Source organism: Condylostylus longicornis, unplaced genomic scaffold (genome assembly GCF_029603195.1).
Source record: "Condylostylus longicornis isolate FDR11 unplaced genomic scaffold, ASM2960319v2 ptg000160l, whole genome shotgun sequence".
Taxonomy (NCBI): domain Eukaryota; kingdom Metazoa; phylum Arthropoda; class Insecta; order Diptera; family Dolichopodidae; genus Condylostylus; species Condylostylus longicornis.
Genome location: NW_026578128.1, coordinates 1,074,475 through 1,094,347, shown reverse-complemented (window position 1 = coordinate 1,094,347; position 19,873 = coordinate 1,074,475). Strand labels below are relative to the sequence as shown.

The 19,873-nt window shown below is 22.0% G+C and overlaps 1 protein-coding gene across 7 annotated transcripts in view; it reads left to right on the top strand.

Moving 5' to 3' along the window:
• Window positions 1-534: 534 nt before the first annotated feature.
• Window positions 535-19,873, top strand: part of LOC129616039 (kinase D-interacting substrate of 220 kDa) — a 68,158-nt gene continuing 48,819 nt past the window's right edge. For 5 of the 7 annotated variants that reach the window (XM_055531478.1, XM_055531479.1, XM_055531476.1 and 2 more), the window contains exon 1: window positions 535-1,174. The gene's annotated coding sequence lies outside the window, so the exon portion shown is untranslated. The remainder of the gene's footprint in view (window positions 1,175-19,873) is intronic. The other 2 variants (XM_055531482.1, XM_055531475.1) reach the window with 1 other exon arrangement.

The window sequence follows — 19,873 nt, the reverse complement described above, 5'->3', positions numbered from 1 at the left end:
TTTAAAATTGTAAGCTTAATGTCTTTTATATTATTAATTTTTTAATAATAAAATGACATACTACCATCATTATTTTTTCATAATATGACTGACTTAAAATTAAAATCTGTGTCTCGTGAAGAAGCTTTAAATTTTATTTTGACTATAATTTCGAATACACGTTTTTTACTAATAAACTATTTCTGAAAGTGTAATTTTTCAAATGAATCTTGCAAAAAAATTTCAATTAATTAGTAAACTAAAATAATGCCGAATAAAAAATAGCATGTAAACAGGTAACTTAATTTTTTTTCGTAAAATAATTATTGACATAAATCGCATGATAGCGCCACAATCACTTAAAAGAACTTATTCTTCACTTATTTCTAAATCAATAAAACAAAAACAAAATATAGATTTAAAAACCCAATAAACCTTTTATCTAATTGGAATATGTCAAAAACATATGAATAGCACAACTTTTTTTTTTTTTTGTAAAATAAAAACCAAACATAAAGGAAAGAATTTCTTTTCTTCTCTTGTGTAGTTTCGGATGGTCGTGAAAATTTATTTTTTTGTTTTGTTATTTAAATAAAATAATTATTTTTTAAAAAAATATAATTAATTATTTAGTGAATAAGTTGAAATCAATTTTGAAAAATAATAATATATAAGAAAAATTTTGTAAATATTTTTTATATAAAAAAGAAAAATAATCAATTTTGTCTAGAAAAAGAAAAATTGTGTAGTTTCAAAGAAGGTTTAGTAGGAAAAAAAATTTGAAAAAAATTTCATTGCAAAAAAAAAAAAAAAAGTAGATGCCATTAAGAAAATTTTTTGAAATAAATTTTGTAGCAAGTCTTTCAATAATAAATTTATAAATAATATATACAAATATACAAAATATTAAATTGGATTAATTTAAATTATAAATCTATATAACAAAAAAATTTTTTAGAAGGAAGAGTAAATTTAAAAGGTAAATTTAAGAAATATTTAAGAAGAAATTCTAAAACTGTAATACTGAAGCACTCAAGGATAAAATAAAAAAAAAATTGAAATTTTTTTTTATGCATACATACAATACATCATCTATTATATATCAACATACCTATTTTGTATTTAATATCTACATAGAACAATAAGAAATTTATATAATCGGAGCATTGGATGTGTCACAATTCCATTGCCATCGGTAAGTTCAAAGTCACAGTTTAATAATAATTTATATAAGTAAATATATATATATATATATATTTATACAAAACAGAATATTGAAAAGCGGTATATAAATTTAGAAATTTTTTTTTTGTTTTTAAATTTTAGTACAAAAATATATTTATAACTATATATAAATAAATAATTTTAAATAATAGTGAGTGAATTCAAATGCAATTAATTATTTTTAAGTAGGTAGATATCCATATAGGCTAAGTAGGTATATATATATATATATATTTAGGTAGAGATATATTAAATACAATTTGAAAATAAACACAAAATTTTCTATCTAATTTTTTTTTATATTTATTTACACATGTAGGAACTGAATTTATAAATTAAGCATAAACTTTACTTATTCATTGTAATTAATTTTATTAAGCAATTCAATTATATTTTTTTTTACATTTACATGTTATTTTTAAAACACATTAAACATTTTCATTAAAATACATACTTTAATTTTTATATTTTACCGTAGAAAAGATAGGTAAACAAAATACATCCATTACAGTACCCACTACTGACCTAGAAACATTTAAGAAATTTTTATGTTTTTGGCATTAAATGTATTATAAGTACTTAATGGACATCAGCATTTCTTTATTACATAGTTAAGTATATATATATATCAACTCACTTACACATAATATATTTAACATGCATCTTTTTTTTTTGCAAGTAAAATAGAATTAAAGAAGAAAATATGAATAAAATTGTGTAGACAAACAGCTGATAAATTTTATAAAAACATTTCATTGTTAGTAGGTACACAATGAAAATTTTATTTTCTGGTGCGCGGAAATAAAATACCGAAAGAAAATAAACATATAATTAAACTACTTACAAACAATTATACTTTGCTTACTTATTTTTAGTATTAATATCTTTTTGTCTGTACTATTGGAATTGATTTTCTAAATTCAATAATAATATGTATTAAAAAATACTTACGAATGAAAATGAAAGTTTATTTCCTGTCTTGCATAATAATAGTCAAGGCTGAAATGTAAGTATACTAGGTATGCGTACTTATATAAATTACAAATTATTACAGATTAGTTGAGAGTACAAGAATTGAATTTTAGATAAGTAAAATGACTACTTAACATACTAGGCATTATAAAATATTACTATTCTGTTATACTGATTTCGTATTTCACACCTTATTATTTTCATTTCAAATTTTTTAAAAATTGAGTCACTACTTAAGTATTTAGTTATTTAAAATTAAAGAGACAATGAATCATAGAATCTATATGCCTAATTAATATAAAGATTATTTACGCGGGAGATTTTTCAATAAGAAAATTTTTTGTGCCGATGATTCTTAAATATCTTTATAAACTTTTATTTAGTAACTAGTATTATTAAATTTATACTTAATTTAATAATTTTTTTTTTTAATTCTTAGGCATTTTCTCTTTTAAATAAGAAGCTAGATACTAAATTTATTAATTGTTGAACATCAAGGAAATTTAATATTTAGAATATTTATGATAATTTTCAAGTCTTAATTTAATTTAAAAGATCTACTTAGTATTTATTCACGAAATTTTGTATTGATTATGAATATTACAATTGAAATTTCTTAAAAATAAATGTTTTTAAAAGACTTAACAAGTTTTTTAAAATAAAAATTTTCCAATATTTCAACTTTATCATACTCTAATTTTAATACTTAAATAGTTTTCTTTTAATTCCTACCGCAACATTACGTCATGAAATGTGAAATAGTTTTCTATCTTTTCCTTTTTTTCTAAATGAAATTGATTACTTACAAAAAGCAAATCTTTCGGTATATTATTTCCTTGTATCATGATTACCATTCCATTTTTCTTTTTTTAAATTCATTGTTTCTGTTAAAATTGATGGTAAGGGATAAGTATTTCATTTTTTTTTTGTTGTCTTGTACACATAACATAAATATTTTTTCCATTTTCTTTTTCTCATTTTATTTTTGAATTGCTTAATCTTTGATGATTTCATTTCTTTTTACAGGTGTAAGCATATACTTATATACACATTCATATTTTATTTAGAAGTGGATGATTTCTTTATAATAAATTAGAAAATAAAGGAATAATTTGAAAATAACGTTTATAATTAAGTATTTTTGATGATTCATATAATATTAAATATTTAAATAAATTCATGAAATTGAAATATCCATAATAAATATACGTAAATGCAAATAGTTTTATGAAATGTGAAAATAGTTTATTAATAGTTTGTTATTGTACGTAAAAAATGAAATTATTATTTGAATTGTCAATTTAAATTAACATCAATTACAATTACTCACGCCAATTTGTAACTAAGTACTTTATTTCAAATGAAATGCAAATGTTTAAAAAATTTTGCTAAAATTTAAATTTAAATAATAAAATCTGATTATTAATAAAAAATAAAAATTAAATACCGGTACAATTTCTTTTTCGTTTTGTAATTTTTATTTTAACATTTTATTTTTTAATTTTTATTTTATCGACCGGTTTTGGTTGAGGCTGCCACTCAGTAAGTATCGGTTAAGTCGCGCCCGAATTTACTCCCAATACCGGCTAAATTTTCACTATGCATTGTGTTGTGCTTATTCCTTTTGTTATAAAAAGTTATAAAAAGAGCAACCCACTGACAAAAACCGTCGATAACTAAAACCCGATTAATAGACTACCGGTCAATAATCTCTGGCAATCGAAAAGCCGGTCGATGAACGTAAGAAATCGAAAAGCTTATAAATAGGCTACCGGTCGATAAAGTGTTAAATACTTGTTTAAATTAATTCACTTACTTATTTAAAAACAGCCCCAGAATTCGCTTATTTCTTGTCTTAAAAATATATTATTGGATATTCTAATAAGTTCAGAGTATAAATATAATTAAGTAAGCACACATTAAAGAATTAATTATGATAGAAATAAATGATTGAAGTCTAAATTCTTCAGTATAAAATATTATAGTTTTAAAATTATTATCAAAAATATTTGTACACGTACATATTGCATTCACTTATATTTATTTTCATTAAGTATTAGAAATTTTCTAAATTTATCTAATCAATTTTTATTAAAATGGAATGAAACTTAACTACTTACTTATGTATAAACTTTTAAAATACAACGTTTTAGTAATTATTTGTGTAATTTGGTTGTATTATTTTATTTATATTTGAAGATAACATTAAAATATTTTTAATATTTTAGTATAGGCACTTTTTGTTTTCTATGCATTTTTTGGTGCAACTATAAATTTAAAATTATAAGATAATAGTAAAAAATCTAAAATTATTAATTATAACAGTTTTAAAATTTCATTTAATAAGTAAGTAATTATTAAGTATTTATTATTATTTCAGTTAATAAATACTTAAGTAAATAAGATTAATTACGATTTGATTATATTAAATTTTAAGGCGCCATTTGAGACAAACTGTTATATTAACCTAAATTTATATATTGTATGAACGTTATTTTCAAATTGCCTTACAGCACTCATTTAAAGTTAGCATTAAAATATAAGTGTTATTAAAAATAACATTCCATATTTTATTTACCAAAAAGTTTTACATATATACACAAATCATATATACTTAATTATTTATTTTAATTTATCAAATATTACACTTATTAATTAAATTATTTTTTGTTTTTAGCAAGTATAAGTAAAGTACGCAACAAGTGCTTAATTAAAAATAATTTTTTTTTTCTTATTTTAAAAATAATTTTTTTTTTGCCAAATTATTTTTAGATGCGCATAATATTTAAATGTGTATCAATTCAAAATAAATTTTTTTCATTTAAAGACTCATTTATAATTTTAATAGGAAGGTCATCTAATTGATCATTTTATGAGAAATGAAAAAAAAAATCATTATTTCATATTAAATTTAAATTATTATTAATAGAATAAATACGTATAATAATTTGAAAATTCATAATTAAAAAAAAAATAGTAAAATAGAAAAAAAAAAATAAGTATTTTGTTTATACTTATAAGTAATTAAAAAAAAAATATATTTGGCCACAATTTTTCATTCAAAATTTATAAAATTTTATGCTAGGAGAAAAAAAAAACAATAAATAAAATCTAAAAATAAAAATTTTCAAATTAAAATGAAATTTTTTTTAAGGATTTTGAAATTTTTCTGTATTTCAATATTATTTAAACATATACATAAATATATAGTGAATATGGTGATACCTATATGTAGGTAGGAAGTAAGTATTTAAAAAAAAATATTTACAGAAATAAAAATAAATCTATTCATCTTCTTTATATTTATAATATGTTTAATATTTAATATTTTCAATTTAAAATATATTTCAGGCATTAAGTATAATAATGAAAACAAAATATATATTTACTTAATTGAAAATTGATTTGGATTTTTTCTGCAATACAGATTTTAAAATAAAAATTTTTTTAAGACAGCCAACATGAATTGGGGAATTTCCTTGTGAATCACACATATTCGAAATATTGTTTTCCTATAATGAATTTAAATACTACTTACAATATATTACAAATTTGTTATATGATAACTGATAACTACTTAAAGTTAAAGTATTTTACTCACCTTCTCAACACAAATAGTTAAATTTGATATAAAATTGGATTTTATAAGCAATACTTTATTATTTACTTATAAGTTATTTAGAATATAACAATAACTGTTTTATTGTCAACATTATTGAAGTGTTTCGAGAATGAAAATTAATTGTTCTGATGCTTTATATTTTATGTTAGTGCTGCAGTACCTAAGCACTAACATATTTTATTCTACATATTGTATTTTAATATTTATTTAAGACTTTGTTAAAAATTTTTAATTTGAAAAATGTTTACTCATATACTTAAATATCGTATTTACTAATATATTTGTGCATATTCCATAAAATTATTTAATTTTATTTTAATTAAAATTTTTAATTAAAATTGAATTTTATTAATTACTCACAGAAGTAAGTGGGGATGGAATGAAATTATCTGTGATTTTTTGAAATATTTTTGTTTTCTTATAATTATATAAAAAGTTTGTTTGGAAGTTGACTTAAGTCCATTTTGCATTTTCAAAACTCTTCTTATTCCCAAAGCAATGATATTTTCAGTAATTGGAATTGAAACTAATTTTGTCGGATAAGAAAATAAATATTTTATCTTAGCTAATACTTAATTAACCGAATTTTTGGCTATACCCTAAAACCAAACGGAGAAATATTTCATTTTTACTCGAAATGGAATTAGGTTTCCACTAAAATTAATCATATACATAGTTTATTTTTAATTCTCTCAAAATTTTCATTCATAATCTTCCTTACGTTAGTTAAGACCTTAGATTAACTCTAAATTTCACAAAAAATTATATCATCACGTGGTTTTTTTTTTCTTTTAGAAAATTAAAATTAATTGCAAACTTTTGTTATTGAAATATTCGTTAAAATTTATTTAAGGTAAAAAATAAATTAAAGCAGTTTTAGGTAACCCAAGTTTTTTTTTCAATTTTGAATTCATTTTGGCAAAATTTTTTTTTTTTTGTCTTTTGTGTTTTTTTTTTGCTTTTGGGAATTTTTGTCGCAGAAAGCATTTAAATTATCGTTCGATTTCAGGTAAGGAAGTCAAGTTTTTCAGGTTCCTCATCACGAGTACGTACATAAGTAGTAGAAAAAAAATTTATACAATAAATGTATAACGTTTATTGCTACATTAAAGGTGAATAATATATTTTAGCGTTTAATATACAATATTTTTAGCACGTTATTGCTGGAAATAAAATGAAAAATGTTTGGGCTCAATTCAATGTTATTGTTATTATAGTTGCACGTTTTAAAAGAGATGCCACAAGTTAATAAATTTTGAATTTCTTATAAGATCGTAAATGATTTGCGTATGAAATTTGACTTTCTAATTTAAAATTTTCAATTTATTCATTTTGGAGCCTCAAGACTATAAAAACTTCTCAAAATATTTACATTATTTAGAATATTTAATTTATAATATTGGAATTGTTTTTAGGTACAATACTTTTAAAATTCTAATAATATTGCGTAAGACTAGTCCAATATTAATTGATTTATTAATTGTAGCGTATTTATTAAGAATTAATTTAATAATTTTTAACTAGGATTTCTCCTTTGTTGTCTAATTCAATCACATATGCATTAAATACTTTATCCATGAAATATTCGTGAAATTGTCGTTTGTCAATTAAAATATTTAAGTATGTTAAAATATATGTATGTATAATATATACGTATTCAATCAATAAAACTTAATAATTTAATTAAATTTTCAATTTAACGCAATTTAATTACAATTAAAATATATATTTTACATATTGAAATATCTGTTAACTAAAATTTATATTATTTAATATCGTAAATTTATAAAACTAACCGTATTATTTAAATTTCTAAATATAATTAAACTATTCAGCTATTGCTTATTTATTTTTTTATTTCAATATCCTATTTTGTAATCGTATAGTACACTTTCAGCTACATAGTAGAATTATAGTGTACATACTCGTACAACTAAAATATCAAAATGAACTAAAACTTTGCAATTTAATTAAAAAAAAAATATTTTTTTTTTAATTAAATTTTACAATTCTTTTCTTTATTTTCCTACTGTAACTCAATATTACATATAAGTACAGATGTTGTATAGATTTAATAATGGATTGATTAAATAACAATTCAATAACCCAATAATAATATATTGCTTACTTACTATAATCAATAGTCATTAATTCAATTGTTATCTTTGTTTTGATAACTTGCTGAATTTATACAATAAAATAAATCATTTCAAGTTATAAAAATAAATACACAAAAATTATTTATTGTAATCATCGTTTTATAACTTACTTATTTACTATTTTAGAATATGTTGATATGTCTGTATTGTATAAATATACATAATCATTTATGATTTTAAGTTAATATACTACTGACCAGTTTAAGGTGGTCAACTATTCAAAATTATTTAATTAAAAAGAAAAGTATTGTTTTTATATTATAATTAAAAATATTTAAATTATAATTTGAATTTTTGAAATTTACCTCATATATTCTGCAAAAAAATCATAAGAATCAAATCAAACAAAATAATTTAACTATTATTGAAATTTATAGAGTAGAACGAGTATTCTATAAATTGGAACGAGTATGTATATATACAGATATCATTATTAGGGTGTAAGCATAAGTAAAGATGTGAAAGTGGCGAAAAAATATGACGAAAATAATTTTTCAAATACATTATTCATGGTACATAAATGGGTTACACGCCATTGGGAAGTAATGAACTAGATTGGGACTGCTTTTTTTTACCGGTTACAGTTTTTGGGAAAATAGGAGATTTATATCAAAAAAAATAACTGGCTCTTAAAATTCCAAATGCTCGGAAAAGAAAGCTTCACATGAGGCTAAGCGGCCACGACGGAGTAAAATAAAATATCGGTAATTGCTATCGAATCACTTTAATTGGCCAAACAACACATATGTAAACTATAAATATTATGATATAAAAAGTATTGTTCTTATATATTGATTAGTTGATCAAGCTTATTTTAACATTTACAAATAATAAAAATACTATCGAAATTATAAAGTCGATAATAAATTGAATAGTTAAGTACTTCAATTTTGTCATTCATCTTCTACTATAGGGCAAGTATACATACGTTACGTATTATAAAATTTTAAACATACGTACATATTTTATATTTTTTATGCGTATTTATTTCGGATATTATCTATAGTTGTATATAACTATAAAGTACAATACATGTTACTAATAAAATGAACCTATTTAATAGATACCTACTTGTTTTAAAAAGCCCATGCTTAATATATCCGTTTACGATAAAAGCAAACGATTATAATAACGAAATCTACTGCCCACATACAATCATTCATACTTATAAATAAATACGTATATATATGTAGGTGTATGTACTTAACTGTTTTTCAACTTATTATATTTTTCAATACTAAAACTTATTATGACTTAATTTTTTTTCTGGAAAACATAAAGAACAAGAAGAAAAAAAAAGAAAAAAAAAATACCAGCAAAAATCAACTTTTTCTCAATGATAATCGCCTTAACCTTCTTTTTTTTCACGTCCTTGACCTTTTCTGTTTTTTAATGACATAATACAAGATACTTATCTATATGTATATATATACATACATATACATACATACAAATGTATACATAACAATTACAGAATTGCCATATTCGTTTATTTTTTTTTTTTGATATTTTCTCGATTATTTTTCTGATAACAGCATTGAACTTGAATTTTTTTTTTGACGTTCAATAGTAACTGCGTATACTACGATTTATAATAAGCGTTTGTGTCGTCATTTTATTTTTAATAATAAACGAGTACTTATACTCGTATACAAAAATTTATTTATTTAAAACAAATTTTGAAAACATATGTAGAAAAAAAAAATTTCAACTAATTTTTTTGTTAATGTAGCGTATAATGAAGCGTTTATTCATAATATAAATATTATAACATACATATATAACAATATGTATATCCATACACATTCTACACACAGGCGCGGTTCTGATGTATTCGTCGCCCTAAGCGGTTCCTAAAAAGTGCGCCCCCCCCCCCCCCCCTTCAACCTTTTCACCTATTTTATTACTGTGAACAAAATTTAATAGGCATTGCACATTGTGCATCATAAAGCAGTTTCTTGTAACCTTATTGTGCTGAATTATAGAATTAAAGTCTGGAACTAAACTTTCAATTTTTTGTTTTATAAATTCAAAAACAAGGTAATTTATTTAACTGTACGTTTTTTTATGAAGTTATGATCAGATTTATATCAATCACTTAAACTTGATTTTTTGATTTTAACAACCAAAAAATTTACTTTTTGACGTAAGTGAAACTTATTGTAAAAGGTTCTATGAAAATTATATCAAATGAACTTTTTCACAGCTTATTTGAATATGAAAAAAAGTAAAAAATTATTTTTATTTTTATTCGTAATTTTATTTTTATTTTTATAATTATTTTTATTTTTATTCGTAAAATTTGGCTTTTTATTTCACAAATCGCCTGAGAAATGAAGCAGCGTATAAAAAAAGTTTCGACTTGCATTCAAAAATTTAAGGAAAATTAAAGTTTCGTTCTAAAATTTGTGACTTAAAAACTAAGCTTTTCATGTACATAGCTATAAGCTTTTATACTGTTCATTATATTTTTTAGATTCTATTAAAATAAATGCATTTACTGGTATTTATAGGCTCGTGGTTTTGAAATTTCAGAATGTCGTTTTGCTTAACTGTTTTAATTTTGGAGATAAATGTGTGAAGCAAATTATGCGCCATTTCATTTTACTCTTATTTTTTGCATGACTTACACTACATCAATTCAGCATAAAAATTCTTAACATTCACTTGATTATTAAACAACATTTTTTCAATTCAATATAAGTAGTAGATTTTATCAATTAAAATTTAATTCTGTGATTGATAACAGTTTTTTCAAAAACGAAAGCAGAACATAGTAGTAGAAATTCATAACGATCATGTAATTTTAAAATTCATTCAAAATTTTTTGTTGTTAAACAAAAACAAAATATTGGTATACACAATCTCAATATCAAGCTATGCTTTCCATCATTTAAGAATATTGCTCTCATTCTCTTTTTCTAATTTCTTTCTATTCTCATTCTTAATTTGTGTTTTTTTTGTTTTGTTCTTGTTGTTTACTAATGCAATAGTATACAGAAAAGTAATACATTATAATAATGTGTTTGTTTGTTTGGTGAGTGGGCGCCAACTAAGCAAAAATAAAATTTTGCATGTATGAAACAATTTAAATATAATGTGTACGAACGAGTGTAGCCACTAAGCATAATAAAAACATTGCTTTGTGATATAATTATATGTGTACGAGCGAGTGTTGATAGGGAGCAATCTCAGCAAAATAAAAATTTTGCTTTATGAGATAATTATATGTGTACGCATGAGTGTTGATCTTATTCATATTAGACAATATAAATTATGTGTACATGTGTATTTTTGAATATTTTTATTTGTTGCGTACATTGCTTCTATATATGTATGTATATTATATGAGACGATTTCACTTATATATATGAACGTTTGAATGTATACAGCTGTGTGAAATAATATTCTGTGTTTATAGGCATATACAGTACATAAAAAATAAGAATGAAAGAGTAGTGTAGAGTAAAGGAATGTATGAGTAATTTTAATTCTATGAACATTTTTTGTTATATGGTGCAAATAGAAAATATGTGTAGGAACAAAATATTATGTTTGCATGTAGGTAGATTTTATTAAGTTAATTTCGCTATAATTTGATGTATAAAAAAAAACTTGGAATCCTTTTTTTTGGGTGAAAATTTTTTTTTTTAAATTTAGGGGTTTTTTAAGTTTTCAATGGCGCCCCTATTTTTTATCGCCCATTGCAAATGCATACTTTGCATGTATGATAAATCCGGGGCTGTCTACACATATGAATGAATACTTAGAAAAATGGAAATCTGATCTTTTTTCTATGCTAAAAAGAATAATATCAAGTGTACACACATTATTTATCAGATTAAAGTGCTTTGAAAAGCTTTTAATATTTATTTTTTATACAAGTTGATTAAATTTAGAAAAAATCAATGAATACAGTAATCTCCGGTTAATCGTTTTAGCACAAAATTAATAACACAATTAAGGCGGGAAATTCAATCAAAATTTTTAAAGAATCTCATTTAATTGTATAATACCGACTGTATATAACAGGTAAATTCTAAATCGCCTATAAAATGTAATGAATTGACAAAATAATTCAAAAGTTTTGTAATCGCAACTCTACACTATAATATTATAAACCATAGTTAAAATATTTTGGCTTTTATTTAAAAATTTTCGTAAATTTTTGCTTGTTTTTCGGTTTTATTTTATTTCAGTTATTCGATGACTGGTAAATTCTTTAATTTCGTTTAATTGGATTTACAAAAATCATTGAAGCAAGTTAATTAGTTGAGTAGAAAAACGCACCTGGTTATAATAATATATTGTACATAAAATTTAAAATTGCTCTATATTAATATGAAATTGAAAAGGAAACGTTATTAGTAGTGAGTTGAAATTATTCGGGGATTACTGTTCATAGTGAGTAATTCCAACAATTAAATTCAATTTAAATAATGCTTGTAACTGTGGTATTTGTGTATTACATAAAAATATTGAAAAGAGAATTACATACTTACATAGGTACCCATGTACCTACTACCTTTATACAATATTAGTATAAAAAACGAATTTTTTTTTATTACAATAAAACTTTTATTACAAAAAATAGACGATAAATTTGCTATCTTTTTTCAATTAAGAAAAAAGTTTAAAGAAGAGAAAATGAAAAAGTTATATTAATTGGAGTTTCGAACAAACTTTATTATCTTTTTTATTAATTAACTTAATAAAATATATATGTATGTATGTTGCCTCTAGGATTTTTAAATTAATACCCAGCTAAAGAATAGTAGGTACTTAAATATTAATTTAATTCAATATTTTTGGTTTAAATATCTTCTTAAATAAAAATTATAATAAAATTTTATTGTTAAGCAATAGATTATTTAATATATAAAACACCTGTACTTAATTTAGAAATTAGTTTTCGAATGGGGGCAAAAAAATCAATTAACAAAAAAATTTATCAATAAATTATTATAGTATTGGAAGAAAATTATTTAAAATGGTTTTGCAATCAAATTGAATTTTAAATTCTCTCAAACACATTTTAAGAAAGTACTTTTTTACTTTTGTACCTATTAAGATTTGTAATACATGACATCAAATTTTAAAAGATCTAACCGTTGTATTAAAAAAACTACAACTTCTTACATTTTCAATGAAATAAACAGCTACATAGATAATCACAATCTACGACATTATTTAACATACTTTTTTTCATATATATGTATAAGTATATGTGTCAAAATATATCAATTTATTGCATACATTTGGGATGAACAAAAGAAAAAAATTAAAGGAAGCGTCAACATAATAGTCGAATTCGACAGTTAAGTAAGTTAGATAAATAATTAGACTTTTTGATGGTATGGCGTTTACCGTTTTCCTCTTTTATAGAAATTTGGAATAGCTTATAAAAATTCTGAATAGCTTCTGAATTCTGAATAGAAATATAAGCCGCCTAAGATTCAAATTTTATAGATTTCGAGAGGCGATAACTTGGGAAGGTAGAACTGCAAGAAAATTTTTTTATACAATAAATTATTAATTAGTACCTGAAAGCTTCTAAAATTTTAAGCTCCTACAAGATCTCGTCTAGAAAAAAAAACTATATCAAAAATTTGAAAAAAAATGTGTCTTATAGATAACCTTTAATTTTAACGGCTATTTTGTCAGTTCCATGCTCAACTATATGTTTTGCCGCGGTAGAAGAAGCTAACTAAAAGTTTTCTGCGCTTGCAGAATTCTTCAAAAAAGTGTTTTGCATATTTATGTTCTACATTACGTAAATTATTTCTTATTTAAACTGAATTTTCTTAATGTATACAAATCTGTTCAAGGATAAGCAAATAATCACTTTGATTTTAATAATAATTTTTGTAAATATTTTAAGGATAATCTTTTATATTGATTTTGTATATACATACAATACATATATACATACAATATAATTTTTTTTTCTGTATTTTATCTACTCTCGCTTATATACCATATACATAATACATATGCATACTTATGACAATATTTTTTTGTAAATAAGTTATTTACATTTTAGCTATATAGTAATGAGAATAGAAAATATGCAAGGATAATTCAATATGTATTCTTATTTATTTCCGTTTACACACTTTTATATTCGTCATTTAATATTGTATTGCACAGTATATACCTATATATATGTTTGTATATACATAAAATTATCATAAAAGGAAATTTCATTGAATAACTAAGTAAACTAACATATTCATATATATATATAGCATTGCATACGAACTTTATGTAACTAAGTATATGTATGTGAAAATACATTGTTATTACATGACTTATGAATATTTTATGAGTAATACAATATTGTTTTTAAATTTAATTGTGAATATTTTGTATAAAGAAATTATTGAAAATATTTGTACAATTTTCCAATTTTATTTAATTAATTTATTAAACTAATGTTCATATAATATGTATACTAATTTGTATACGTATAACAGTACGAAATATGCGAATAGCGTATATCAAAGTAATTGCAAAAATTAATGAACTTGATAAAGAATTGAATTTTATTGTGTTTCTTCTGTTTAATTCATATATAAGCAAATTTGTATACGTACACCTAGTATACGAATTACGCCTATGTGTATACAATATATAAACGTAAAAAATAGATTTCGTATAGGCAGCACATTTTCATTATGAAAATATTATAATGTCAGTAAGTATATTTTACAGTTTTGACTATAATTACTAATAATCTAGTACTAAATTAAATTCTAATTTAATTGTATAATTTCCATAGGTAAGAGTGAAAATTTCAATAAATTAAAGTTCTTTTAATCTATACAACAATTATAATAATTCAATTTAGAAGTAACTTAATCTAACTTCTTGTATATAAATTTAATATTATGTACTTATGTATATACACATGAATATAAATTCTTGGTATACTATTTCTTTAATGGATTAATATCGAATTGATTGAGTTTAATTCTATTAAATGCTAAAAATAATTAAATTCACATTGATACATATACAATTAATATTTATTATAAGAATGCATCAAATACACACATATATGTATGTATGTACCACCCACCAATACCTGTCAACACGTTTGTTATCCGGTTAAGAAGTCAATCATTTCTGGCATTTTCTACGGCATTTTTTTGTGTTTTTTTTTTTTAAATTCCATTTTAAAAATAACAATTAAGAAAGACATGGTATTATGGCGCCGTTGGATATTGACATTATAAAATTTGTTATTTTTTCTATAATGGTAGATAACAGTTTTTGTTGAAATTTCCCGACGAATTACTTATTGAAATACATAATAACTAATATGTACAATGTATAATTATTGCTCGAATATTTCGAATATTTATGCATACTAATTAAATATTTTTTGATATAAAATGTATAGTTCTTGCTAATCAGACTACTTATATTTATTTGTTAGATCACAATTATTTTTTGGTTCAAATGTAAGTGTAGACAAATGCAATTTAATTAACTTTTGTTGTACTTATTATTAGTTTTGAAAATTGTTTGCAAGCACATACAATTCATATTGTCCTTTTACTTTTAATTAATACAATTTTTGCTACATTTTATAATAATAAGTACATAGTCTAAAAGTCTATGGTCTAGACTAAACAAGTGATTATTTAAATATACTATTTCTAAACAAGTTTGAAGATAAATTTCATATAACAAAAAAATAAAAATAGAAAATACAAAAAACCACCATACTAAATCTATACAAATAGAAAAAAGCTAACAAATTGGCATGCTGCCATCTGACATTGTTATGTTCGCCAAATAAATAATAAAACTACTAGTAAAAAGAAAAAAAACACTATTAAAAAATATTTTAAAAATTTGTACAAAAAAAAAAAAAATTAAATACCTTTTTTTTTATTTTTAAAAAAATTTTAACAATACAACGTGTATTTTAAATAAAAAATATTCAATGTTAACTACTAAAAATAAACAATGAAAAGAAAAAATTTTATACTAACGTCATCTTAAAATGCTCTTAGATTTTTATTGTCATACTTAAGTATCACAAATATTCAAATGTCATTAGATGTTTTAAGAATTTTTTTAGGTTATGATCTCTTCAAATTCTTTTTGTATTCTATTCTAGATTTATAAGAGCGCAATATTGTACTCATTTATACTTAAAAATAAATGCAATTTAAGTTTTAGAATCCTACATACTTATATTAAGTTCGTTTTATTTATTTTTTTATTATTTAATTCCAAGCATTTGTTTTCTAAATTCTGTATAAGAAATTTAAACTATAACTAATCTTACGTTTAGCAATTTTTGTTTCATTTTTCACTATGAATAAACTATTATTAATTTAATATGATAAAATTTTTAGAAATATTTTTTCAGAAAATCACAGAAATACCAAGAAATTTATATTTTTAATTTTAATTATTAACATGCTCCAATTCAAATTTCATTAATCAGATATCGTTTTTTTTTCTTCAATTGAACCTTTAATAGTTTTGTACGTTTGGTAACATCGCTTACGTAAAAATAAAATAAATAAGCAAGAATTTTAAAATTTTTTTTTAAATAACTGTTCATTATTTGGAAACAGTTGTATAGATTATAGATTGTAGATTATAAAGAAGGGGTAACAGTGCACCGCGATCAGAAAATATAAATCTATTTTGACCGCCAATTAGGTGCGGGACAAAGACCTACAACACCCCCCGAAACCCATGCTCCTGATAAATTCGAGCAACTTTGAAGGGCCGGTAGACAGCAGTTCCGCTAGAATGAGCACGTGGTTTTTGGAGACAATGCATACACCTTGGGGTTCTTTCATCAATACCGATTATTTTTCATCAGCTAGATTCTGATCAAATATGTAGTCATAAAAGTATTATGTATTTAAAATATATCTGATATTAAAAGTCATAAGAGATAAGAATTGCAAAATATTTTTCTAAAATGTTTTTTTTTTTTTTTATTTTATATTTTTCTCTAAAAATAGAAATTAACAATTTAAAAATTTTGTATATGAAAATAAAAAATTTTCTTTTCAATTTTATGTTATTATGTGAATTGTATCAGAAACACCTGTTAACACTTTTCTCGCAAAACAGAAAAAAAAAATAAAAAAAAAATTTTTTTTTTCATTCATAAAAACGCACAAAATTGAAAAAGAAAATCCCACTAGAATTGAAAATTGTTTAAATTTGTAGGATGAAGAACAATCACGTAAAAAAAAAAATATTAAAACCAAATGAACAACAATTTAATTAAATTATTATGATATTTTTAGGCAATTTTAAATGTCACAGGTGACTTATAGCAAATACATATCATGATTTAATTGTTAATAAGATTACTGAAATGTAGGCATAATTACGAATATATCTGTACGTATGTACATATGTACGTAGTTGTATTAAACTGTAAGAAAGAAAATTATTCTTGCCAAAATATTACTGGAATGCTAATAAGTAAATTTCAAATTATTACTAGGTAGATTATAATGGTGGCATATTAAATTTATAGGGTGAAAAAAAATTTTAGATTAACGTCCAAATTAATAATTTCAAAGTACAATTTGTAAGTATAACATTAATTATAGTAAAGAAAGTTCATGTACGCCGTATACAGGAAAAAAGAACTCATAAAGTGTTAAAACAAATTATTCATACATAGTGTTGCCATTTTCACCCAAATAAGTCAAACAGAGTCTATATATTTTGTAATTGCTATTGCTGACTCATTTTTCGTAAATTAATTTATAATATGACCCTTATTTTAATTTTTTTCCATGCGTTCCATTCATTTTCACTTCTTTTATCAAATTCTCTTATTATTTTAAATTTCGTTCAACCCTGTTGTGTGTAAAACAAACAGTGACAACCCTGTTATAATATAAACAAAAAAGAGTGAGTAAAAATTGATTCGTATGAGTATACAATTAATATTCTCATATACAACATAAAAATATAAATAATAATAAGTAAAAACTAATTAAGGACAAAAAATGATGAGTTTTTTTTTTACTAAATAAAAATTAAAATCATGTGATCGAACAATTAAACTTGTGCATATGTACAAATACATGCATACAAATTATGAGAACTTTAATGTATATAAGGTTATGTATAACAACATTGTTTATGCACTTATATATCAATTTTTCCATATGTATTACAGTGTACTCCATATTTTTTTCTATTATTTACTTACTCATTATTAATTAAACAAAATATATTGTAATTCTCAACGTATATGGGCACTCGAACCATTTACAATAATGAAAATGACATTTTAATAATAATATTGTAATCTTGAAATTCTATCTTCCTTATTGCATATTTTTAACAATAAAAAAAAAAATTTCATTATTTATTTTTCTAATCATAATCTTTTAATTGACAGCTGATATTTTTCATCACAATTAATTTTATAATATACGTGCATAGTTAGAGTATACATAAATATGCACATATGTTCACATTTATGTACATATTTGTAAAAGTTTAATTCCCATTACGCTAACTTTATTTATATTTCAATTTATGTATGTAGGTATATTTATATTTTAAAAATGGATTTAGGACATTAGTTCGAAGTTCAATTTTTTAGTAAATATCTTTAAGTTCGCAATCATGAATTTTATATTATTGTGGCAAAAATAATCAGTTCAGAATACTAGTTTTCATAAACCATCATCTTTTTCTTCAACACGATTTCTAAATTTTCTCTATTCGTTCCCTGTTTGAAATCCGAGTTGTCCGAACAACGACTAACTTGTGTTGTGATAGTTTAAGTAAAACAGAATAATAAATTCGGCGTAAAATTTACTCACCTAAAATTAAGAGAAATGGAGTCTCTTTCAGAAAACTATTTTCTCATCTTATAAGTAAAGTATTTTTATGATTTAAAAGTACTGAATTTTTTAATTTGTTTCCAGGTAAACTAAAGCAATTATAATTCGCCACCTCTGTTTAGAAATAAAAAACTTTTATAGCTAAGTTCGAAGAGTTCACATTTTTGAATAAAATAATCTGAAAGTGGAAAACATCTGTTAATGAGAATAATTTTGAAATTCCGTTTTAGTCAACTAAAATTTTGTTACTAACTTATTCACCTGTTATATTAAAAAAATTAAAAAATTTAATTTAAAAATGATAATAATTCATTAAATTTATTATATGTAAAAACAAAAAACAAATGAAAAATTAAATAAAATAGAAACATTTGAAAATTGGAATTTTTTCTGAAAATTTCATTTTTAAATTCCTGTTATTTATGCAATAGATTTTATTAAACTCTCTTGAAAATACAATTTTCTAAAAATATTTATTTAATTCAATTGATTCTATGAATTTTTAAGAATAAAAACGTGTGTAATAAAAATTTAATTTATGCAGGGAAAAAAAAAAATTTACTTATCTTACCTATGAATTGGTATAATATTTTTGGAAATTCGTTTGAAATAATGTTAACAGTTTTTTTTAAGGTTTATTCAATTTCTGAGTGTTTGCGTTAGGAACGATTATTGGGGAAATCAAATAATATATTTAAAAATTAATTTAAAATACAATTTAATTAATTTCTATAAAATTAATTTGATTATTTTTTAAATTTAAATTAAAATTTCTGTCATATTTTATGACTTTTTGCTTTTTATGCCCAATATAAATATTTCAAAAGTTTAACATAAATCCCATGTTAAAATCACCACCACCCTCTATATATGAGAACAACTCATTTTATTTTTAACATTTGCATAGAATGAAACAGATTTTATAAATTTTAATAAGTCAAAAATTTTCAGTGTAAGCAATTCAAATTTGACTCAATATAAGCAAATTGATATTCTTGTGAAGCCATAATTACTATAGTAAACCTAAAATATTTAATTCTGTTCTACTTAATGTGGATACTAAA